The 26,564-nt window shown below is 34.7% G+C and overlaps 1 long non-coding RNA gene across 10 annotated transcripts in view; it reads left to right on the top strand.

The window, feature by feature from the left end:
• Window positions 1-26,564, top strand: part of LOC140601664 (uncharacterized) — a 364,660-nt gene that overhangs the window by 78,259 nt on the left and 259,837 nt on the right. For all 10 annotated transcript variants that reach the window (XR_012004668.1, XR_012004664.1, XR_012004666.1 and 7 more), the window contains 2 exons: window positions 6,791-6,848; window positions 25,914-25,971. This is a non-coding gene — a long non-coding RNA (uncharacterized lncRNA). The remainder of the gene's footprint in view (window positions 1-6,790; window positions 6,849-25,913; window positions 25,972-26,564) is intronic.

Raw genomic sequence — 26,564 nt, 5'->3', positions numbered from 1 at the left:
TTCTCTGAGGTTCCTGGGTCATTTTTTCCCACTTCATCTGCTTACATCTAGATAAGAGCTGTTATCTGTTATTCTCCCCTGAAAATTCTCTCCCAGTCTCAGCATACATCTTACATTCAGTATCTTTCCCTGTGATTTTCCATTAGGTTGTGCTCATCTCATCCAGCTTTCAAATGTCTCAAGAAGGCATTTGGGATCCATATATTAATAAATAGCCACAGTTGCTTTTATTTTGTGGGAGAGCAGAGAGCACCCTGGGAATATTGCAGCCATTCATTTACAAATGATTTAAGATATACTTCATCATGCTTTATTGTGTTTCATGTGCTATAAACACACCTCTCAATTGAATTATGCTCTGTATAATTCAATTACACTGCAGATCGAAAGAGAAAAGTACAGTGATTTTAAACAGAGTTGGAGAAGAAGAAGAGGATTTTAGGTCATTAATAAAAGTGTGTAAATATAAAAACTACACCAAATCCTTTCACTCCATAACTCCTGCATGATATTTGAAGACTGAAAACACACTAAGTAGCAACATAGGCCCTCTTGATTACTGGTTACTGCATTAACTGATAGGAGTAGAGCTAACAATTTTTTGATTTATGATGTTCTTATTGAGAATTTCTAAGAAACAGTGAGATAAAACTTGAAGATAGCATAAAATGGATCCCAAACAAGATGAAATATGTTTCTCAAGATCAAGAAAAGAGCGTTGCTGATCCATTATGTTGTAGTGGTAAGATGGTGCTGCTGGTTGTAATACTACTCAGCAATAAAAGGTATAAACTATTGACATACTCAATAGTATGAATGAGTCTGGAAGTAGTTATGTTGAGGGAAAGTCAGACAGAGGAAAGTACATATTGTTAATTCCACCCATATAAAATGTAGGCAATTCTATAAGTAACTGAAGGCAGATGAGTGGTTGCCTGGAGATGAGGCTAGTGGATTTTGGGAAGGCACAGGAGGGATGGATTATAGAGGGACAGGAAGAGACTTTTCACTGGAAGATGAACTCACAGATATGTATGTACATCAAAAGATGTCAAATGATGTGCTTTAACAGTTTATATCAATTACATCTCAAAAAGCTATTTTAAGAAGTGGACAACAGTAAAAATATGCATATATATGTATATGCCTGTATGTATAGATACATATATACATATATGTGTATATATATATATGAATCACAAAATAAATGAGACCAATTCATAAGATTACTATGATTATGAAATCAGCTACCCATATCGAATGCTTAGAATAGTGTCTAGCAATAGTATACCCTCGCAAAATATTAGCTAGTGTTTTGTTTATTTTATTTATTTTTGGGGGGGCAGTGAAAGAATATATCTCTGAGAGTAGAAAGAGTGCTGAGTGAATTTTGCAAGTAGAGATTGAAGGCCAACTACTCCTCCCTGCTAGAAGCTGATTTTACCCTACCCCCAATTCCAACGTTGAATTCTTGAACGTGCCTTTAAGGTAGGGCCTTTAAAGAGGTAATTAAGTTACAATAGGGTCATTAGGATGGAACTTAGTCTACTATGACTGATGGCTTTATAAGAGGAGATTAGGACACAGAGAGAGACACCAAGACTGCACACACATAAAGGAAAGGCCATGTGTGTGAGGACAGGGAGAATGAGACCATCTGCAAGTCAAGAATACAGGCCTCAGTAGAAGCCAACCCTTTCAACACCTTGATCTTCAATTTTTAGCCTCCAGAACTGTGAGAAAGCAAATTTCTGTTGTTTAAGTCATCCAGTCTGTGATCTTTTGTCATGGAGTCCTAGCAAACTAATAAGCACACCAGACAGAAGGCCTTTTGCAATAGCGCTTCCATATCTGCCAGACACTGCTCATCAACATGCCTCCCTCTGCAGAGCATCCAGGTTTTCCTGCGCAGAACAGCAGTGAACTGTCACTCATTTCAGAATGTATTGTAATGACAAGCCTTTCAGCATCCAAACCCAAACCAGGCGCAGACCCTGAAGCACCTCCTTCAGTGGGGGGTACTCACTGGGGTCTACAGCTGGTATGCCTGTGGGCGCCAGGCTCTAGTATCCTGCTGCTCAGTGGCATTGTCAGGTGCAGTGGAGCCCAGCATTATATAATCAAGTGCTGTGTGTGGTGAGACATCAAAAAAGGGAGAAAACAAATGAAACACACAGATTACTTTACTCATGGGGGTTTTTATTTCCTAGTTCACTTATGGCACTTTTCATCCCAAAATTTTCTCTTGGAACGTAGAAGCTTAAATATCTTCAATGGAATTACTATACATTTTCTAAGATGCGGGTGTTCTTTGTATAAAGGAAGGCCTGCTCCTGTTCTCTCCCTTAAGATACCATGTCCTCATTTATTTCCCTGCCTTTTAAACTTTTCTTTCTATATAACAAGTCCCTTGAACACCTCTTAGGATTTTTTTTTTGATCATAAACCAGATTTTTCATTCTTTGAATGCTTGTTCTCTCCAGCCCTCATATTCAACTTCCTGCAGAGTGAATCCATGAGTGATCTGTCATACATAGGCACACAAACTCCTTGGAGACAGAGACATGAGGTTTTATATCTTACACATAGCCTTTTGGGCACTAAGTGTTCTTAATAAATTCCTCTAATGGCTTTCTCAATGTCTAAAGCTCTTTCCCTCCATAAAACTCAAATGTTTTCACATAAACCCAAACTAATTGGAAAATATTCATTAATTTAATCATCAGACACATATCAGTGGATGATATTACAAAGTGAAATCAGAAACATTATTTGCTCTCAAGGGGTTTTTAATCTAACAAAGAGATTAAAAAATGTAAATAAATATATGTAAAAAAGCATTGTAGGTCTGGGTGGAGTTAGATGTATGGTGAAAGCTAGAAGTAGATACCAGCAGAGGAGGAACAGAATTGGGGGACATTTTAGAGAAGGTGACTGTGGAGCAGAGACCTGACCTACAGACATTTCATCAGGCCCCCTTGCCTCCACTCTCAGCTCTGATGTAGTTGTCCCCAAGATGTGTGGGACAGGACACTTTCCCTTTAAGGAACTGAAAGCCCAGTTGGCCGATGTTCGGACTTAGAATCTGAATATTTGTAATATTCCTCACTCATTAACATGTATGGACCAAGAAGATTCATAGAGAGTGAAATGTGGCTCTTAAAAATGTACTAAACTAAGTGAACATGTGGGAATTTATTTGTAAGATTTTTTTTCCCCTTTAAGTTCCATTATATGACAATTTTGTACCAGCCTTGTGAAGTATATTCTAACCTTCACTAAAAATGACAATCAATTTTCTTGAAATGCTGGCAATTCAGAAATATACCACTTTGAAAGCAACCAGCTCCTGGCCTCTAGCTTTTTTCCAGAAGGCTTTTCTGACAGTCAGAAGATCAGTGTTCTTCCTTCTGTTTCTTTCTCAAATCCTAAAATATGAAGATTTGTAATGCAGCCATTTAGCCCCTAACATGGTATTTTTAAATGTTTGTTGTTTTTTCATTAGTGTTATTCAAAGATAAGATGAGCTCCTGGAGAAGAGTGATCATGTCTGTCCCTTTCATTGCCTTCAAAATGCTTGCCAGGATATGTGATACACAGTTGTCATTCTGGGTCATGAAGGACTGGGTTTGTCTCAGAAGGCCTTCTGCAACCAGTGCAGCCTGCAGCTTTCTGGCTGGTGCTTGCTTTGCAAGGAGAGAAGTGCTATTACCTTACCTTAAAGAAAGATGATTCTTAGGATATTTACCTTGGAGTGCTTTGGTGCCCATGTCATGCAAGGAAGGTATTCCTAGTAGAAAAGTTACAGACTTTGAGGATAAAGAGGGATTGAATTCGGAGCTAAACGATGGTGTTTTCATAAAGAAGTGTACATTTCCAGAATTATTGACCTCCCTTTCACATTGCTCCACTACTTTTTTCCTCTGAGGTGGGTCCTGTCACACACAGTTTGCTAATGTGCTATTGTCAGACTTAACAAAAAATGACCCTATCCTGCTCCCTTAACTTTTAGACCAACAGAAAAGCAAAAGTAGATATCGGTTGAGTTCTTGGAATCTGCATCTTTGAATTGGCACATGGTGCATACAGTACAGCCGCATCCTCCCTACCTATTTGCAAAAAAGGATATTCATTTGCTAGCTGAATACTGCACAGATCACCATTTTCAATATCATTACTAATGAAGCGCACTGTGCTGCTTTGATTGCCATCCGAATGTGAGCAGCTAATTAGATTGATTGTCTATTTGATGCCTGCTGATTAGCTCATGAAAGCCCTCTGAATTCCTGACTTTGTGAGAAAATGCCCCTGACTTTATGATTACTGATTGATGCTCCAATTTCTGATTGCTGTGTGAATAGACACTTAATAGCTCTGTCACCTTGACAAGGGTTTTGGTATTCATCTGATGAGAAAAACAGATCTAGGTGCCCTGTTTATCAAGGTCTACCAAACATTTTAAGTTCTTTAGAGTGTGAAGACCACGAATCAGGGGGCACCTATGGCCTTCTAACAAGGCCTGTGACTAATATCATATGGTTACTGAGAGCAATGAGAGGGGAGAAGACCTGCAGGTGACCCTGAGGCTCTGTTCTTCTCAAAGACTGATTTTAGGATGAGGATTAATCTGTATAGTCCAAGAGTCATCTCTTTGAGTTGATAGCTTCCTTTCAGGAGGGAGCGTGGGGAGCTATAGCCCCTGATGTAGACTTTCTCTCTCCTGTGTGCACTAAAATACCTAGGAAGACACCAACAAAGATAAACTCCCCACAGAAACACAAAGAACTGACAGTGGACTTGTTGATGACATCTAGGAGAATTATCTTACTCTGTAGTGTATAAAACTAGACTATAAAATGAAGCACCTGATTCAACTAAATGCTGATTGCAGAAGTAGGTGAAAAGCCTCTTCAGTCTCACCCAGGCTTTGTGTCTGGATTCAGAATGCTAAATTGTGCTCCAAGCAGAGAAATGGAAAGATACCTTTTTCTCCACTATGGGCTAGCTGTTTCTGAAACAGGTTTAATGTCTCCTTCATTGTCTTTCTGTATCCAAGCAGAGGGTACCACATTCAGGCTCACAGTTACCCTATGATACAAAGGTCTGAAAACCTATTCACTCTTGGTAGTTAAGTTTTTCAAGACAGAAAAGGGTGTATACACACCGATTACCTAAAAGTAGATGTATTGGTCTAGAGAGGAGTCTGAGGATGACATTTAGGGAAAAGTGGAAATGAAAGACAGATGTGACCCCCTTCATGTCTATCTGTAGGGCTGATGCTGGTGATTAGTCACCTTCCCGATGTTTTATAGTCAGAAAATACAAAGCATTGGTGAGGATTTGAACAGTGCAAATGCTCATGCATACAAGCTGGTGTGAAGGCAACTGACAAAGTACTTTAGAAAACAGTCTGACATCTCAAGGATAAGATTGAACAACTCTGCCTCTTGCCACATGCACTCAACCCAAGGCCAGCCATAGCTAGAAGACACCAGTGAGAAGGCACAAGGAGACCAGGGTGAAACTGAAAGTGCAGAGGAAGACGTAAAATGCCATCTTGCATGGATATAATCCCCATTCTGCTGATCACCAATTTTCATATAGTCAAATATATGTTTTAACTATCTTTTCCTTTAGGGCTAATAATGTCTATGTTTTTTTTTCTTTGAGAAAGTCTCACCACTCTGAAATAATATATGTATTTTTGTGATGTCTAAATGGGATGTCTTCAATCAGATGAGGGCCCCCGAGTGTGGGAGACTATGTGTTGGAAGCCAGTGGTGCTGACGATGAAAAAATTCATCTGAGGCAAAATAAGACAGTTTATTGAATATAGTGCAAAGAGGCTGTGGGCAGGACAGCAGAGAAGAAGCTGTCTGCCCCTAGGCAGTGGGTGGGGACTGTTTTTAAAGGGGGAAGAGGAGGTAGGAGATGTATGGAATCTTCCCTTTTTGGGCGACTCTTCCTAGTGGTAAGTAGCCCATTGGTTAGTTAGAGCTTATGGCTATTTTGAGGTGGGTCACCTGCTGGGCCTGTCTGGTCAACCAGGGAGTCTCTGTGGGCCTTTCTACATTCTATCATCAGTCAAGCCTGTTTCCTAAAAGTGGCCTCTACTATTTTTATTACTGGTCTTCTAAATAATTTAAAGTTTCATATTTTACGTTTAAATATTTTAATTTATCAGGGTATGACAAAAAGTAGGGATTTACTTTTTTAATATATGGGAATACAGTTTTCCTTTCTTTTTTTTTTTTTTGAATACAGTTTTCCTAACAAAATTAATAGAAATATCTATCCTATCCAATTGAAGAGCAATCCCAATTCATATATGCTCTTTTTATAAATGTGTGTATTTTATTTTGGGGGTCTTTGTTGAAAATTTGAGTAGAATTACAGTGCAGCTATAGATCAATTTGGGCAAAATCTTCACACTTTTTATTCATGAATATGTCATTTATCTTTACTTACATAAGTTTTTTTACAGTTTTTAAAATTGTTTTATAAATTTCTATGTAAAGATTTCATAATCTTGTGTTGGATTTATTCCCATGTACCCTGTATTTTGGTTGCTATTTTAAAAGGAGATCTTTGTGAAATTTGCATTTTCTGTTTACTGTTGTCATACAAAAGTGCACAGATTTTTATATATCTATCTTGTGTCCAGAAACATAATTAATAATGGTCTCTTTTATTTATACTAATAGTTTGTCTCTAGATTCTTTTGGGCTTTCTATGTGACAGCCATATGTTCTACAATAATGATATATTTTTCTTTTGTCTATTTCTGTAGTTTCTTTCTGTCTTACTGCAACCAAAGTTGAAGAAGGTGTCGGTTGAAAAGGGCAGTAGTAAGTATTCTTGTTTTTCTCCTGCCTTTTAAAAAGGAATTCTTCACTATTTCATTGTTTAAAGGTTTTAGGGATAGTCAGGATAGGGAGGTTTCTTTCATTCATAGTTCCCTAAACATTGTTTTTATTATGAGGAGTGTGCGTTAAATTTTTCTGAATATAATTTGGCATTTGAGATTATATATGAACTTTCTTCTTCAATGTGATTGTGTAGCAATTACATTAATAATTTTTTAAAATTACTTTTCTGGATGTCCCCTATTTTATCATAGTATAATCTATCTATCTATCTATCTATCTATCTATCTATCTATCTATCTATATATCTATATCTATATCTATCTATCTATATATATATAAAGATTATTTATTTATTTATTCATGAGAGACACAGAGAGAGAGAGAGAGAGAGAGAGGCAGAGACACAGGCAGAGGGAGAAGCAGGCTCCATGCAGGGAGCCCGATGTGGGACTTGATCCTGGGTCTTTAAGATCACACCCTGGGCCAAAGGCAGCGCTAAATTGCTGAGCCACGGGGGCTGCCCAGTGTATTATATATTTTTTAATCCATTGCTGAACTTGGTATATATTTAGGAATTTGCATCTAATTACATAAATGAAGTCAGCTTGTGGATTTTTCCTTTTTGTGTTGTTGTCTGATTTGATGTCAGGATTTTACTAACCTCATAACAAGTTGGGGAGTTTTTTGTGTGTGTTCTTTGAAAATGTGTAAAAATACAGAAGTATCTTTGTTACTCTTATCTGTTCTTTGACATTTTATGAGAACTTGTCTCTAAACCTATGAAAGCCTCATGGCTTTATTTATTTATTTTTGTTTACTTGAGAATTTTGTTAACATTTAAAGAATCATTCAAACCTAAATCATCTTCTTAGGTAAGATTTTGTAATTTGTACTTTCCTTAGAATGCTTCCATCTAATTTAAATTTTCAATTTCTTTCACACACAGAATTCATAATAGACTACTACCTGTTAAAATCTCTCTTGTTGCATTGTTGCAATTTATATACTAATGTTAGTTATTTGTCTTCTTTCCTTTTGTTTCATGATTATTTTTGCCAAAGGTTTGTCGATTTTGTACATCCAAAGAACTTTAGGTTTCTTTTTTAATTGAAGAATAATTGACTTAGAATATTATATTAGTTTCAGATGTACAACATAGTAATTTGGTATTTAAATACATTACAAAATTGCCACCAAAGCAAGTCTAGTTTTCAGCGTTTCATGAAAATAGTATATAGCTGGATTTTGTCAAGTCTAGTATGATGAATTTTGTCTCTTACATAAACATTGAGTATAGATTTCATACATATGGATTTATATCTACCATACATCTATTTTGAGGTCTCTGTCTTGCTTTTGCTATTTCAATTCTTTGTCTATCTCTGTCTCCTCATGACTTTTTTTAGATTCATTTATTTTCCTCCTGATTTTATTCTTTTTCCTGTATATTTTGTATGGAATATATCATAGTGTTTATTTTGTATTATATGCTTTTTTTTCCCTGTATATTTTGTATTGTATATATTGTATATTTTTTTTCTAAATTTCACAAATTTAGGATTGATAACCTCTTTACATTTTTCAGGTTGTCTCCGTATTAGTTTCCTACTGCTACTATAACAGATCACCATAGACTTAATGGCTTAAAACAAAACAAATTTATTTTATTTTTTAAAGATTTTATTTATTCATGAGAGACAGAGAGAGAGAGGCAGAGACACAGGCAGAGGGAGAAGCAGGCTCCCTGCAAGAAGCCCGATGCAGGACTTGATCCCAGGACCCTGGGAATAGGCCCTGAGCCAAAGGCAGATGCTCAACCTCTGAGCCACCCAAGCATCCCTCATTAGCAATCTTAATTCCATCTGCTACCTCAATTCCGCCTTTGACATGTAACATATTTACAGGTTCCTGGGATTAGGACATGAATATCTTTAGAAGGCCATTATTCTGCTTGCCACAGTCACCCTAGAAATATTAACATGTGTTTGTGATTTAATACATTTAGTGTTAATCTCTAACTCCCTCCCAAAGGGGATAGGGTATTTAAAATATATAAACATATATCTATACCCTTTTAACATATAGTTATTATTTAAGACTTTAGCTCTATCTTGATTTTTCTACATCCATATTAGAAGTCACCGTTAATGGAAAAAATCATTTAGATATATTTATCACATCATGGTATTCATTGTTCACAATTTATTCTTGCATCTAAAATTTTTCTTCTGGAGTCACATTATTTCTCTCATTTTTTCTTCATTACATCTTCTGTTAGTGAAGGTCTGTTTTCTCCGTTTTTATTTGTCCAGAAAAAATCTTTATTTTACTCTTTATTTAGATAGTATTTCTGGTTATATAAGTCTAGATCAAAGGTTATTTTCTCACAGCAATTCTGGCTTCCAATTTTTGCTATTTAAAAGTTGGGTTAAGAGGGAATAGGAGATACAGCCTTCCAGTTAGGGAATGATAACTCAGGGGAAAAAGGCAGAGCATAAAGAATATGTCAGAAATATTATAACGAGGTTGTATGGTGACAGATGGTAGCTACACTTGTGGTGAGCATAGTATAACTTTTGGAATCACTGTGTTGTATACCTGAAAATAATGTAACATTCTGTGTCATCTATACTCAAATAAAAAAACACCCCTCCCCCCAAAAAAGTTGGATGTCAGTCTAATTATCAGTTCTTTCGAAGTAAACTATGTATTTTTCATTTGTCTGTTTTGTCTATTGAGAGGTACTACAGCTTCATTAAGGTATGTCTGATTTAATTTAATATTGATTTCTTGTTCTTTTTTCTATTTGGGATTTGTTGATTGTCTAAAACTTAAGCATTGTTGCCTTTACTCCAGAAAATTCCTATCTGCTATATCTCTAAATATTACCTACTCACTTTTTAAAATATTCTTCCCTGGTTCTCTGTCTTTATGTATTAGGCCTTCTTACTCTGTTGTCCTCTGCATCTTCATCTTGATTTTATGTGTTTCTTTATTTTTCTCTGCTTGTTCTTTGGATAATTTCTGCAATTCTTTTTCATATGACCTGGAAAATACTTTATGATTCTAATATGTTCAGTCATTTGGGGGTTGATTTTAAACTTTTCTGTTTTTCTGCTCACTTTATTCATATGTGAATTGTTTCTATACTTTTTTTAGTGGTGTCATTGTTAATTCACGTTTCTTGAAAATTTCTGTTTCTCAAAGAAGGTTAGCATTTGTTTTCACTAGATTGGATGCTCAAACAAACCAAGACTGTTTGGCTTGAGGTTTTCCTGCCTATGTAGGTATTATAAATTAAAACTAAAAACCCATGTGATTCAGGACACTGGTATAGGAATTCTCTGATTTTTTTTTTTTCTCTCTCTCTGTTCCATTCATTTACAGTAAGATCTATGCAGCACACTTTGTATGGGAGGGATTTTTTGGTTCTAATTTCACTTACTGAGGGCATTGCACTTTGGTGGTCTCAGGTTTATTACATACAGTGGAATATTTTTGATCCTTAAAAAAGGAATGAAATTCTGCAATATGGATGAGCCTTAAAAACAATATGCTAAGTATAATAAGGCAGTCACAAAAGAACAAATATTGTATATTCCTATGCACATGAACTTTCTAGAATATGCAAATTCATAAAAACAGAAAATTGATTATAGGTTACCAGGAACTGGGGAGTAGGAAGGGATGGTGAGTTACTGTTTCATGGGTATAGAGTTTCTGTTTGTGGTGATGGAAAGATTTGGAAATAGTGATTATGGTTGCACAACAACATGAATATAATTAATGCCACTGAATTAATTGTACACTTAAAATGATTATATGTTAAATGTATTTTAATAACAGTTAAATTAATTTTTTAAAGCTTTTATTTATTTGAGAGCGAGCTGGTAAGCATATGCACAAGTGTGGGGGGTGGAAAGGGAGAAGCAGATTCCCAATTGAGTAGGGAGCCCTATACAGGGCTTGATCCCAGGACCCAAGGATCATGACCCGAGCCAATGGTGCCTTTAAAATAATTTTTTTTTAAAGCTGAATTTAGGCCTCTATATATTAGCAGAAGCTCCCCTCCTCTCTTAACTGCTGTGCTAGGTCACCGATGGCTTTTAACATTCCTGGCATCTAAGTTTTGCCCCTCTTTACCTTTGCCTTAGCTATGTTTTTAAAATAAATTTTTATACATATGTATTTTATCTAGTATTGAGGTGCACAGTTGAAACATTTTTAGATATAGTATTTCTCTGGAGAAATTTAAGAAACAGAAAGCACATAAATGATAGTCGAAAGCAAGGGAAAGAAGTATCTATTTTTGTAGCAGGAGCTCATATCCAAACAGTGTTGGATAAGTTTGCCCAGCCATGTCATTCATTCTTGCCCCACAAGCCAGATCTTTCCAATGCTGGTGCCTAGTCATGAACGTGATAGCTACAAATGAAGCCCACTCATCTCCAGCTGCCTGCTGATTATTCTGGCCATTCAGGGAGAGAATCAAAATCTGCTCTTTTGTTCCTCTCTTTTGCTCAGTAATTATATTTACTTTCACAAAAGACTGAGTGAAGGCTAAGTCAGAGATTTGTATGATGCAAGATGTCTCAGTCTGTTTTCTATCCCTAAATGGAAGATGAGGATTAATTCCTTTATTTTTCAGGGAAATCAGTGTGGATCCATTGGCATGCTGCTAGCAAAAGTTCCTTGATCAAATACATTTTTCACAATGTACAGACTGCCAACTGTTGTTACAGCACTCTGAAAAGCACATTTTCTTGACTTTAGTATCAGTTTGTGTTGACTTTGAATTTAGAGGGGAAAAAAAGCCATTAACCTCCAGAAATTATAGAAAAATAGTGTAGCTGTATGGTATGGCAAAGTAATGGATAAACAATTATATGCAAATGAATGCAGATACTAGAGGTCTCAGAGGGCAGACTCTATAACTTCTCAAATGAATCCCTTGCCATAATCTTGTTAATAGCAGAGCACATGTTGAGTCCTTGCTGGCCTTTTAACACTTTAGTGGGGATGTAGTAGGATTAACAAGTCAGGCTAAAGTATGGCTTTTTCTGTTGGGTTCCTAGAATAGTTAGTTGTGTGAGAACCCAAAGTGTTTTAAGCAGACTGATTACATACATTGATTGATGATTGGATTCAGAATAATTTTCTCTCCTTGGATGAGAAAAAGTGATGTTTATTGACCCTGTTCATCCAGTCAAAATGGTAATGTAAGATAAGCATGTCTGCTTGTAAAAGCAGCAAGCCAGGGGAAAGTCTAAATGTATGCAGGCTCTGAATCTAAGCTGTGTTTGTGCATACAGTTGATTGACATTGACTGTCACCCCTCCTCAACATACATGCACCCACATGCACTTGTCTTATTATAGATGAACAAGACATTGGGATTGCAGAAATTGTTTTTTTTCTCCATATTTCATTGAGAAGATAATCACTGCTATTCTTTATTTGCAGTTAATGTGCCGTATGTGCAAAAGGGAAAAATGATTAAATGAAATCTATTATCAGAAACACTCAGACCTAATATTTGGTAAAGAAAGCTGATTACTCAATGTATCTGTCAAGAGAGTTTTATGTCTCTAGATCACTTAAAATGACTCTCTGATTACTGAATGTATCATTGTACTCTATTTCCTCCATATTTGGCCAACCCTTCCAATATTGGCTCCTTGGCATCCCTCTCTCAGGAGGCAATTTAGTCCCTTGTGATCTCTTTATAAATACTCCCAAAGGTGCACAGAATCTGGAAGGCATATTGCTATCTCCTGCCATGACCTGATTTTTAAAACAAGTTCATCTAGTATGATGGAGGGACAGAAGAGACTTGGAATAAAGCTAAATGGGGGATAGGGTAAGGGTAGGTTCAAGAAATGTGAAAACAAGGGTGGGTCAGAATTTAAAGGAAAACAATGTACTGGAAAATGATTACTTTTCATGCTTGACCCTTCTTCTGGGAAAGGTACCATGTTACTTGTAAGAAATTCTCTTCTTCCAGACCAATCATGCTGGTATGAAGACTACATTTTTAATGACCTCACATATTAGGCCACAGACTCTCTGAATCCACCCACATTGTAATCAGACTTCTTCAGATTTTTAAACCAATTTAGAGAAGAACAAGTGTCATACCTTCTCTCCACGGAAAATTTGAAACATGTAAATTTGGAGGTACTAGTAGGCATGGTTCTAGTTGCATGAAAGGCACCCTTAGGAGACTGACACAGAGGGAGAAAAGAAGGGGAGGTGGAGAGAAATCCTGGGTGGCATTTTAGTACTACAGAGATGTATGACTCAGAGATCGAGTCATCTGCTCATCTCCAAGGCCCAGTATCATCCCCACCTTTCTCAAAGCTTTTCTGTTTGTTGAAACTAATTTGATTTTGTATTTCTAGCACTTTCAGTCCTCAAGTCCTGACCAACAGCACAAAAGGAAAGTTTTCCTAGAAACTGTGTTGCTAAATCAGCTCTCAGGTGTTGTCATATTGCAAGGTTTTAAGACTTACCCTCTTTTTAAATTGCTGGAATTTGTGAAAATTGGGTGGCTTAAGCAGAAATGATTGTTCTTTCCTTCCTATTGCATTTTTTCACACAGATAATTATTTATTAACATCTATCTCTCCTACACATCTGTGAGCTTCTTAAAGGCAGGGGCCAGATTTTATTTTTGACTATCTTCAGATCCTTGAAATAGTTTTAGGCCCAACTTAAGCTTCAAAAAAAATAATTTTTCAGTTGGGTTTAATTGAGCTCCAGTGTCTCCTTAGGATTTTACACTGTTCCTTGAATAAAGTGCCAGGCATTTCTCTCTCTCCCCTTCCTGGGATCTTTTACTTCTCCTTATGCCTACTGCAATTCTTACCTATTGTCCTGATTCCTAGCCTGGGAGCTCTGACTCTCAGGAACTTCCAGGAAGCCAAGACTTCAAGAGGAATAGCTTCTTGACATTCTGATGGACTTTTTTTCAGAAACAAAACTCCATTTTGGAAAGAAACAGTGAAACTCCATGTCATTCATGACTCATTTCATTTACCAGGTTGGACACTTTGGATGGCTTATCTCAGCAGGTTTCTATTCAAAACACATGTTATTTTTCTCGAGTCTCCATAATGAAGCCAACATTTAGATGCAATTCCCTAAAGAACCCACAAATATTAAAAACCCAAGCATATACCTTCTCCACTGCTCATTTATTTTAAAAATATAGTTAACATGAAACATTTCCTAAGTGCCTGCTGTATATCTTCTATATGCTTTCGTATTGCATCCTTATTTCACTGAGAGGGGATTGGTATTCAGAGGCATCAAATATTTTGCCCGTGGTCCAGAAGTAGTACTTAGCAGAGCAGAACTCATAAAGGAGTCTGAACTTTGTCACATTCTAATCCTTAGAATGTCCACAGTCCTTGCCATCCTATTAGGTTCACAATGATGTTACTGGCATAAGCTAACCTACTTCAAAATGTAGCTACTTTCTATTACTCTACATTCTTTCAGAAAGAAATAACATGCCATTTAAATATTGTGGGTCATCTGCAAGACTCTTACTTGCATGGCTTCAGATAATGCTGACTGGATTTGCATATGCTAATTTTTCATTTTCAATATTGGATTTAAATTCCAGCAGTACTTATATTCTTTTAAAAATCTAGCTCTTTGCCTTTGTGCAAGACTGTATCTAATTACCCCATTCTGCATCTGTCAAAATGGGTCACTGGTGGGGTTTCAGAACAGAAACTGCCCCTTCATATTTTTTAAGTATACAAATCATTGGTATTTTTTGAATTTATAAGGTTGTGCAACTGTCACCTTAATCTAGTTACAGAACTGTTCACCACTAAAAATCTCCCTTGAGCTCTTTTGCAGTCATTCACTGCAGAGTATCCCTGACCAAAGCAACCACTGATCTGTTTTCCATCTCTATTAAGTTACCCTTTTTAAAAATTCTACTTTATTTTTCAGTTTTTCTTTAATTTCCAGTTTGTTAACATGCAGTATTAGTTTTAAGTATACAATGCAGTGATTCAACCCTTCCAAACAACACGCTCGTGCTCATCACAATGAGTGTCCTCCTTAGTACCCACCACATTTGTCACCCATCCCCTCAGCCACCTCTTTTCAAATAACCATCAACTTGTTCTTTATAGATTAGAATCTGTTTCTTGGTTTGCTTCTCTCTTTTTTTTCCTCCATACTCATTTGTTTCATTTCTTAAATTTCACATATGAGGGGATCCCTGGGTGGCTCAGCGGTTTAGCGCCTGCCTTTGGCCCAGGGCGCGATCCTGGAGACCTGGGATCGAATCCCACGTCGGGCTCCCGGTGCATGGAGCCTGCTTCTCCCTTCTTCTGTGTCTCTGCCTCTCTCTCTCTCTCTCTCTCTCTCTGACTGTCATAAATAAATAAAAACTTAAAAAAAAAAATTTCACATATGAGTGAAATCATAGGGTGTTTGTCTTTCTCTGACTGACTTATTTCACTTAGCATAAAACTATCTAGCTCTATTCATGTTATTGCAAATGACAAGATTTCATTTTTTATGGCTGAGTAATATTCTATAATATATATTTTATATATTATATGTATATATATATGTATATATAATCATACATACTTATTTATCCAACAATTGATAGACACTTAGGCTTTTTCCATAGTTTGGCTATTATTGATAATAAACATTGGTGTGTGTGTATCCCTTTGAATTAGTATTTTTGTATTCTTTGGGTAAATACCCTGTGGTGTGAGTATTGGATCCTGGGGTAGTTCTATTTTTAACTTTTTCAGGAAACTCCATAGTGTTTTCCAGAGTGGCTGCACCAGATTGCATTCCCACCAAGAGTTCAATAGGGTTCCCCTTTCTTTATCCTCACCAATGCCTATTGTTTCTTGTGTGTTGATTTTAGCTATTTTGACAGGTGAGGTAATATCTCATTGTGGTTTGGATTTGCATTTCTGTGATGATGACTGGTATTGAACATCTTTTCATGTATCTGTTGGCCATCTGTATGTCTTTTTTGGGAATAATGTCTGTTCATGTCTTCTGCCCATTTTTTAATTGGATTATTTGTTTTTTGAGTGTTGAGTTTTATAAGTTTTTTATATAGTTTGGAAACTAAACCTTTATCAGATATATTATTTGCAAATATCTTGTCCCATTCCATAGGTTGGTTTTGTTGATTGTTTCCTTCACTGTGTAGAAGCCTATTATTTTGATTTAGTCCCAATGGTTTATTTTTGCTTTTGTTTCCCTTGCCTCAGGAGACATAACTAGAAAAATGTTGCTACAGCTGATGTCAAGGAAGTTATTGCCTGTATTCTCTTTTAGGATTTTTGTGGTTTCGGGTTTCACATTTGGGTCTTTAATCCATTTTGAATTTAGTATAGTGTTAAGAGGGTGGTCCAATTTCATTCTTTTGTGTGTGGCTGTCCAGTTTTCCCAGCACCATTAGCTGAAGAGATTGTGTTTTTCCCGTTGGATATTCTTTCCTCCGTTGTTGAAGATTAATTGACCAAATAATTGTATGTTTGTTTCTGTGTTTTCAGTTCTGTTACATTGATCTATGTATCTATTTTTGTGCCAGTACCATACCCTTGATTACTACAGCTTTGTAATATAACTTGAAGTGTGGGGCTGTAATGCTTCTGGCTTTTCTTTTCTTTATAAAATTATCTTTTTAAGACATTTTATATAAACGAAATCCTATAATATGTAGCCTTTGGTGTCTGGCTTTTTTCACTTAGTATAATGTTTTTAAGATTCATACATGTTGTAGTATATATCAATATTTCATTCCTTCATATTATTGAATAGTGGATTATATGGATATATATAACATTTTATTATATTATCCACTTAGCATTTGGTGGATATTTGGATAATTTAGTTTTGGGCTGTTACAAAAAATGCTTCTATGAACATTTGTATGTAAATCATTGTGTGAGCAAATTTTCATTTCTCTATGGTAGATTATGAAGAGTGGAATTGCTGGGTCATATAAGCAAGTTTATTTTCACTTTAAGAAATTGTCAAAAAGAAAAAGAAATTATTAAATCAGTTTTTGGCTATACCATTTCACATTTCTACCAGCAGTGTGCAAGAATTCCAGTTTATTTCCCAAAACTTAGTATGGTCACACTTTTTTATTATTCATTCTTAGAAGTATGTAATGGTATTGCATTGTAGGTTTAATTTCATTTCCTATGACTAGCAATGTGTAACAACTTTGTATGTGCTTCCTAGCCCTTTGCATGTGTTCTTTGGTATATATAAGTTGTTGTCAATTTTGGTCACTTTTTAAATTTTTGAGTTGTCATATAGTATTATGTCATACCGTATGATTCTACTATATTATGTTTTAAATTATATATTACATACTATGTTATATAATATATAATGAATGGAAGTCCTTTAACAAATATGTTTTCCAAATATTTTCTTCCAGTCTTTGCCCTGTCTTTTCATTTTCTTAATGGAATCTTTTGAAGTGGTAAATTTTTCATTTTAATGAAATGTAATCTATTTTATAATTTATATTTTATAACTGGTTTTATATCTAATAACTCTTTGCATGAACTAAAGTCTTAAAACTTTACTCCTATGTTCTGTTTGAAGAATTTTAATAGTTTTAGCTCTTACATTTAGGTCAGTGATTGATTTCTTAGTGAATTTTTGTTAAGCATATAAATGATTCCTTTTGTACATGAATAGCTATACTACTACCATTTGTTTAAAATATAATTACAGGGATGCCTGGGTGGCTCAGTGGTTGGGCATCTGCCGTTGGCTCAGATTGTGATCCTGGAGTCACTGGATCGAGTCCCACATTGGGCTCCTTGAAGGGAGCGTGTTTCTCCCTCTGCCTATGTCTCTGCTTCTCTCTCTCTGTGTGTCTCTTATGAATAAGTAAAAAAATAAATTCTTAAAAAAATATATATACATATATATAATTACATTGTGTTGTTAAGAAAAAAAAATTGACCATAAGCATAAGGATTTATTTCTGGACTCTCAATTCAGTTGCATTGATCTATTTGCTTATCCTTATGCCAATACCACATTGTCTTCTCACTGTTGCTTTATTGTAAATTTTGAAATCTGGTACTTTAAGCCCTCCAAATTTGTTCTTCTTTTGCAAAGTTGTTTTGGCTATTCTAGGTCTTTGCATTTTAAATTTAGCTTGCTATTTTCTACAAAAAAAAGTCTTGCAGGAATTTTAACAAGGGTTTCATTAAATCTACAGATCACTTTGGGGAAAAACTGCATCAATTTGGGGAAAAATATTTCAATCCACAAACCTGGCATGTGTCCTCATTTATTTATATTTTATTTGTTACAACAGTATTTTATGGTTTCAGTATACAGATCTTGTACATCTTGTGTTAGATTTATTCCAATGTGTATTATTCTTTTGGATGCTATTCTGAGTAGAATTGTTTTCCTGATGTTATTTTCTGATTGCTCATTGCTAGTATATAGAATTCAGTTGATTTTAGGTATTAATATTGTAATTTGTGATCTTGTTAAATTCATTTTTTCATCCTACTAAATTCTTTTAATGGGGAGGAGGGACATTTTCTTGGATTCTTTACATGTAGAATTATGTCATCCACAAATAAAGATAGTTTTATTTCTTCAGAAATAAATAATAATAAATAGTAAATAATTTCTGCCCTCCCCCATCTTCTTCCTCCTTCCTCTCTTCCACTTTCTCCTTCTTCTTGTCTTAATATATTAGCTAAAGTCATCAGTGCAATGTTAAATATAAATGGAGACAACAGAGCAGAACATATTTACATTTCTCTTCATCTTTGAGGGCAAGCATTCAGTCTTTTACCACTAAATTTCATGTTAGAACGGTTTAGTTTTTTTTTTTTTTTTTTTTTTTGGTATTTTTGTTATGGAATAGCCTATCTATTCCTAGTTTGTAGTGAAATGTTACTCTGAAATAGTGTTGAATTTCTTTCACAAATTCTTTGCATCTATGGGATTATCATGTGGATTTTGTCCTTTCATTAATATAATGCATTATAATGTTGGCAAATTGAACTTCAATAAATAAATAAATAAACATATGGTGCATTATAGTAATTGATTTTTAATAAACTAGGTAGATTTTTCTGACTGAATTTTAGTGATGTGTATCATTCTAGGAATTTGTGCATGTACTCTGACTTGTCACTTGTCTAATCTGTTGACATTCATTTAAGCTGATATTTCCTTATAAATCTCTTAATTTTTATAGGGCGAGTACTGATGAGCCTCTTTCATTACTGATCTTGGTAATTTGTTTCTTTTATTTTCTTAGGTTAGCTAAGGGTTCATCAATTTTGTTTATTTTTTAAAAAACTGTCTTTTGATTTTGTTGATTTTCTTTTTTTTACTTTCTTAAAAATTATTTTTATAATCATCCAACAACTTATAATTCCCATGTTTAATTTATGAGTTTAAAGTGATAAAATAGATTTTTTTTCTTCCTAGATAATGCAAGTGATTGAAAACATTTTAACATTATACACACATTTATGAACCATCAGGCTTATATGTCATTGTAATCTTTTAATTTTTTTCGTTATTGTAATTTTAATGCTGCCTCATTTATTTTAACCCAACTATATGTATCATTATTACAATTAATCTTTTATACAGTCAGTTTTTATTTATATATATCACCCATGTACAATTTTCTTTATTATTCATTCCTTCTTGCATCTTACAGCCTTAATGGATATCTCTTTATGTCAAAAGTGTGTTCTTTAGAAATTTTTAATGTATATTTTTTTATTGGAGTTTGATTTGCCAACATATAGTCTAACACCCAGTGCTCATCCCATCAAGTGCCCCCCCTCAGTGCCTGTCACCCAGTAACCCCATCCCCCCACCCACCTCCCCTTCCACTACCCCTGGTTCATTTCCCAGAGTTGGGAGTCTTTCATGTTCTCTCTCCCTCACTGATATTTCCCACCCATTTTCTCTCCTTTCCCCTATAATCCCTTTCACTATCTTTTATATACCCCATAGAAGTGAAACCATATAATGATTGTCCTTCTCCAATTGACTTACTTCACTCAGCATAAAGAAGATGTGGTCTATGTATACAATGGAATATTACTCAGCCATTAGAAATGATGAATACCCACCATTTGCTTCAACGTGGATGGAATTGGAGGGTATTATGTTGAGTGTTGATTTTCTCTATTGCATTTCTGTTTTTCATTTATTTCATTGGTTCACTCTAATATTTATTTCCTTATTTCTTGCTTTAACTTTGGTTTACTTGTTTTATAACTTGCTCAGGTGGAAGCTTAAGTGATTGATTTAAGACCTTTTTTTTTTTTTTCCTAACACAGACATTTAAAGTTCAGACCCTCCAAGAAGTTAGCTGCATCCCAGAAATTTTGATATCATATGTTTTCATAGTTTCAGTAGTTCAAACTATTCTATGATTTCTCCTTTGAACCATGGGTTGAAGTGTTATTTAATGTCCATGTATTGGGGTTGTCTCAGATCTGTTTCTGTTGCAGATTTCCAATTTAATTTCAAGTAGTCAGAGATTATACTTTACATACTTTCAGGCTTTTAAACTTTTGAGAATTGTTTTATGGTTCAGCAAGTTGTCTATCCTGGAGACTATTTCATGTGCGCATGAAAATAATGCACATTCTGCAGACTTTGGGTGAAGTGTTCTATTGATGCCGGTTAAAAAAATTGATTTGATAGTATTATTCCAGTCTTTATGTCTTTGGTAATTTCTTTCTAGTTTTTCTATCAATATTTATAAATAGGCCATTGAAATATTTATTATATTGAATTGTGTATTTCTACTTTCAATTCTAACAACTTTGTAGAATAATGCATATTATGTATGCATATTATACATACATAATATGTATAATATACATAATAATTTATTTGGGGGCTATATTGTTAGGTGTACTTGTATTTATAATTCTTATATATCCCTGATGATTTTAGTTATGTAATGGCTGTCTTTGTCTCTAGTACTATTTCCTGTCATAAATCTGATTTTGTGTGGTATGAATATAGCCACTCAGTTCTCTAATGGTCATTGTTTGCATGTTTTTGTTTGTTTGCATGTTATACATTTTATTTTCAATGTATTTATGTTTTTAAATTTACTGAGTATCTTTTGTAGACAGCATTTAGTAGGATTTGCTTTTTTACAGTCTGATAATCTCTGCCATTTGTGTGGGATTGGGTATACTATTCACATTTAATGTAATTACTGGTATGTTTGATTTTACCTCTACCACTTTTATTGTTTTTTTTTTTTTAAAGATTTTATTGATTTATTCATGAGAGACACAGAGAAAGAGAGAGGCAGAGACACAGGCAGAGGAAAAGCAGGCTCCTTGCAGGGAGCCCGATGTGGGACTCAATCCTGGGTCCCCAGGATTACGCCCTGGGTTGAAGGTGGCTCTAAACCACTGAGCCACCCAGTCTGCCCACTTTTATTGTTTTTAAATTTTTAATTCCAGTATAGTTAATATGCATTGTTATATTGGTGTATAATATAGTGATTCAACAATTCTCAGTGCTCAGTGCTCAACATTACTCAGTGCTCATCATGATAACTGTACTCTTTATCCTCATCATCTATTTTACCTGTCCCCACCTCCCACCTCCACTCTGATAAACATCATTTTGTTCTCTATAGAGAATGTTCCCTCCTCTATTTGATTGTTTTGTTTCTTAAATTCACATATGAGTGAAATAATACGGTATTTGTCATTCTCTGACTTATTTCACTTAGAATTATACTCTTTAACTCTGTCCATGTAATTGAAAATGACAAGATTCCATTCTTTCTTATGGCTGAATAATATTGCAGTGTGTGTGTGTGCATGTGTATGTGTGTGTGTGTGTGGTACCTCCTTTATCCATTTATCACATTTTCTTTATCCCTTTATCTGTTGGTGGACATTTGGGCTGCTGCTATAATTTGGCTATTGTAAATAATGCTGCAATAAATATAAGGGTCTATGTATCCCATTAAAGTAGTACTTTTGTATTTTGCTTTGTATTTTGGGGGGATTAATACCCAGTAGTGTGATTCCTAGATTATAGGGTAGTTCTATTTTAACTTTTTAGGGAAACTCCATACTGTTTTCCATAGTGGCTGCAGCAGTTTGCATTCCCATCAACAGAACACAGGTTCCTTTTTTTTTTTTTTTTTTTCACATCTTCGCCAACACTTGTTTCTTGTATTTTTAATTTTAGCTATTCTGATGTGTGTGAAATGATGACTCATTGTGGTTTAGATTTGCATTTTCCTGATGATGAATGACCTTGCACATGTTTTCATGTGTCTGTTAGCCATCTGTAGGTCTTCTTTGGAGAAAAGTCTGTTCATGTCTTCTGCCTATTTTTTATTTTTTTCAAGTTTTTAATTTAATTCCAGTTAGTTAACAGATAGTGTTATTAGTTTTATGTGTACAATATAATGATTCAAGGATTCCATAATACATCACTGGGTGCTCATGATGATAAGCGCACTCCTTAATTCCCATCACCTATTTAACCAACCCCCTCACCCTCCTCCCTGTCCTGTCCTTGTGGTAACCATCAGTTGTTCTCTATGATTCTATGATTAGGAATCTGTTGATTTCTCTCTCTATCTCTGTCTTTCTCTCCTGCTTATTTTAAACATTGGCTTATTTGTTTTTTTTTTGTTTGTTTGTTTTTTGTTTTGGTGTTGAGTTATATCAGTTCTTTATATATTTGGATACTAACCCTTTATTAGCTAAGTCATTTAAAAATATCTTCTCCCATTCCATAGGTTGCCTTTTAGTTTTGTTGTTTCCTTTGCTGTGCAGAAGTATTTTATTTTGATGTAATCCCAATATCTTATTTTTGCTCTTATTTCCCTTGCTTCAGGAGACATTACTAGAAAAATGTTGCCATGTCCCCTGTCAGATAAATTACTGCCTGTGTTCTTTTCTAGGATTTTTATAGTTTCAGGTCTCACATTTGAGTTGTTAATCCATTTTAAAATTGTGTGTATGGTGTAAGAAAATGGTCTCGATTCATTCTTTTGCAGGTAGCTGTCCAGTTTTCCCAGCACCGTTAGTTGAGGAGACTGTGTATTTCCTATTGGATATTCTTTCCTCTTTTGTCAAAGATTAATTGATCATATAATTGTATATTTGTTTTTGTGTTTTCAATTCTGTTACATTGATCTATGTGTTTGTTTTTATGCTAGTACCATACTGTTTTGATTGTTATAGCTTTGCAGTATAACTTGGTACCTCTACCATTTTGATATGATATTTATCACTTATCCTTTTTTGTTCCCCTTTTCTGCCTTTACTGTCTTTTTTAAGTCAATATTTTACAAGTGCCATTTTAATTTATTTTTTTTAAGATTTTATTTATTTATTCATGAGAGAGAGAGAGAGAGGCAGAGACAGAGGCAGAGGGAGAAACAGGCTCCACGCAGGAAGCCTGATATGGGACTTGATCCTGGGACTCTGGGATCATACCCTGAGCTAAAGGCAAATGCTCAACTGCTGAGCCACCCAGGCATCCCACCATTTTAGTTTCTATGTGAACCTTTAAAAATAATTTTTATTTTCTTAGCAGTTGCTCTCAGAATTATATGTATCTTAACATACTTCAATTTACTTCAAAACAGTCCTAACTTAATTGTAGTAAAATATAGAATCTTTGCTCCAATATATCTCCTTTCATCTCTCCTTTATGCTAATATTTTCATATATATCTATTATAACACAAAAACAATGCTACATTTTTGCTTTATTCAATATTATGTCTTTTAAATTTTGAAAAAAAAGAGAAAATATATGTTTATAGAGTCTTTTTAACTTACCAAAGCATTTCCCATTTCCAGTGCTCTTCATTTTTTTCTCTTGGATTTATGCTACCCTCTGATGTCTCTTCTTTTCAACTTGAAAGATTTCCTTTTGTATTTTAGGTAATTTAGTTCTGCTAGGAATGGATTTTCTTAGTCTTTGATATTTGTGAATATCATTTGCTTCAGTTTCATATTTGAAAGTTAATTTTGCTGGATATGTAATGTTTGTTTGATATAATTTTTCCCATTTCAATATCTTCTGGACTCCATTATTTTGGAGAAGTTAGCTGTTTATCCTTTCATTGTTCTTCTATATGTGATGAATTGTTTTTCTCTTACTGCTTTCAAGATTTATTTTTATCTTTCAATAAATTGATGATGGCATGTTTAGCTGTGACTTTGTGTTTTTTTTTGTTTTTTTTTTGACTTTGTGTTTATCTTTCTTGAGTTTGTCGGGCTTCTCAGATTTGTAGGCTAATGATTTTCATCAAGTTGAGGACCATTTTTGCCACTTATATGTCAATTTTCTTAAACTTATCTCTCTCTGTGCTCTTTCTGTGACTCTCATTACATATCTGTTGATACTTATTATTATTCCATATATCTCAGAGTTTCTGCTTATTTTTCTTTCTTTTTTTACTCTGTTCTTTAGGTTGGATAATTTCTATTGATCTATATTCAGGCTTACTGATTCTTTCTTTCACCATATCAAATATAGTGTTATGCTCCGCTAGTGAATTTAAGTTTCAGGTACTGATTCATTCAGGTCCAGAATCTTTTTTTTTTTTAATTTTAATTTTTGTTGTTGTTGAGATCCTCTATTTGTTGACTTGTTGACATACTTTCCTTTAGTTCTTTTTTTAAATATTTATTTATTTTATTTTAAAAAGAGAGGGAAAGTAAGTAAGTGAGGGGAGGAGCAGAGGGAGCATGAGAATCCTGAAGCTGACCCCCCACTAAGCATGAAAACCAACACAGGGCTTGATCTCAGGTTTCTAAGATCTAAAACCTGAACTGAAAACAAGAGTTGCCTGCTTAACCAACTGAGCCACCGAGGCGCCCCTCCTTTAGTTCTTTAAATGTGATTTCCTGCTGTTCTTTGAACAAATTTATCACAGCTTTTTGAAAATCTTGTTGGTTACATAAAAATTTTGTAAGTTTTTTACATATAAATTTTTTTATTGAAAACTTTTGTTCTTCTTGAGTCTGATTTCTACTTTCTCTTGCTTTGTACACATCATAATTTTATTGAATATTGAATATCTTAGTTGTTATTATTATATCAACCCTGGGTTCTGGTCCATCCCTCCAATTGGGGGAACTCGTATCGATTGCAGACAGTGACAAATTAATCTAACTGTTATGAATATGTGAAATAACCATATTGAAGGGGATGAGGACAAAAGCTCTTGACCTAAGTACCTGGAAAATAGTGTTTTAACTGTATACTGTTTAAGACTAAAGTACTATATACAAATATTGTGCTCTAGTTGGTAAATTTATTTTTCAGAAGGGTATAGGTTAGTATTTGTAAAACTACTTTACATGTTAGTAAATATATTATGGATAATTAAAGCCCAATTTCTCACTGTAGGTGAAAGAAATTAGAAATAAGCAAAGAGAGAAGGCTAGAGTGGATCCTGTGCTATTGGTTTCATAATTACAAATGCATGTCTGTTTTAATATATCTATCAGGAAAAATAAATAAATAAAGATATGTATATAAATATGATATAGATATGTATATAAATGAATTTATATCCATATACACATTTCCAAATTCTGCTGGGCTTAAAAAAGTGGCACCTAGTGTCAACAAGCATACTTCACTCCTAAGTGTTGGTTTCTAAATATCATTCTCTAAGAGAAAGAACCAAGGCTTCTTGGAGAAATGGCCAATTTCTCCAAGGGCTGGAGTGGGAAATATAAGAAAAGCTTGGAACTTTTTATGGTGTCAGAAAGTAAGGAAATACTTTAAAAAAAAATGCCACAAAGGATGGGGCATGTGAAAAGGAGCCAATCTGAAATAGCTCCCAATGGCTCAAGCTTAAACAGGGTGAGCAACAAATAGGATTGTTATTTTTGTTTGCTCATATGTTGGTAAACATGACTTGCCAGAACTAAATTTGTAAGCTCTCTCTTTCCTGCAGTGTGCAGCCATTGATGTCTCTGATCAGATTTTTTTTTTCTGTTCTCGTTTTAAGCACATATTCTTAATTTTTGGTCTGCGTCTTAAGAAAGATTTTAAGAAGCCTTAAATGAGTAAGTATTCCACTTTTTTGCTTATAGACCTATGTATAGGCTGGGGACCACATTTATAATGTAGACTAACTCAACTCTCTCCTGCTTTAATTTTCTGATAGTTACTTTCATGTCTTCCTGGGAATGCACTTAGGTTCCATGAGCTAGGGATATGTTGCTGGGTTTCTACCCACTCTAGACTATGCTGCACATGCACAAAGCCTTCTGTCCTTCCAGGATATATAGAGAAATTATCAAGCCTCATGCGACCCACCTGTCCTTCTAGAAATCCCTGCTAACACCACAAGCTAATTTGTGAGTCCATAGCAACAACACTTCAAATCAAGTAATCTCCTATACCCCTTGCAGTGGCATAGAGAATGCTGATTTTCATGGCCTGCTCCACCCCGATTGAACCATCACACTGGGAAACCAGAAGCAGTTCTAGGAAAGAATGTCATAGATTCTTATTGTTCATATTTGTAATTTAATAATTTTCATAAATGAATATTTACTTTTTTCTCTGCTTTTGGTCCATTTCCAGAATGCTAAAGTCACTTTGGCCGTTTTGTGTGGCTTCATATTTGGTTATTAGGGAGAGACTTGTTGATGTC

This window comes from Canis lupus, chromosome 12 (assembly GCF_048164855.1).
Source record: "Canis lupus baileyi chromosome 12, mCanLup2.hap1, whole genome shotgun sequence".
NCBI lineage: Eukaryota > Metazoa > Chordata > Mammalia > Carnivora > Canidae > Canis > Canis lupus.
Note: the sequence above shows the minus strand (reverse complement) of the source record. Positions and strands in the feature narration are given on the sequence as shown.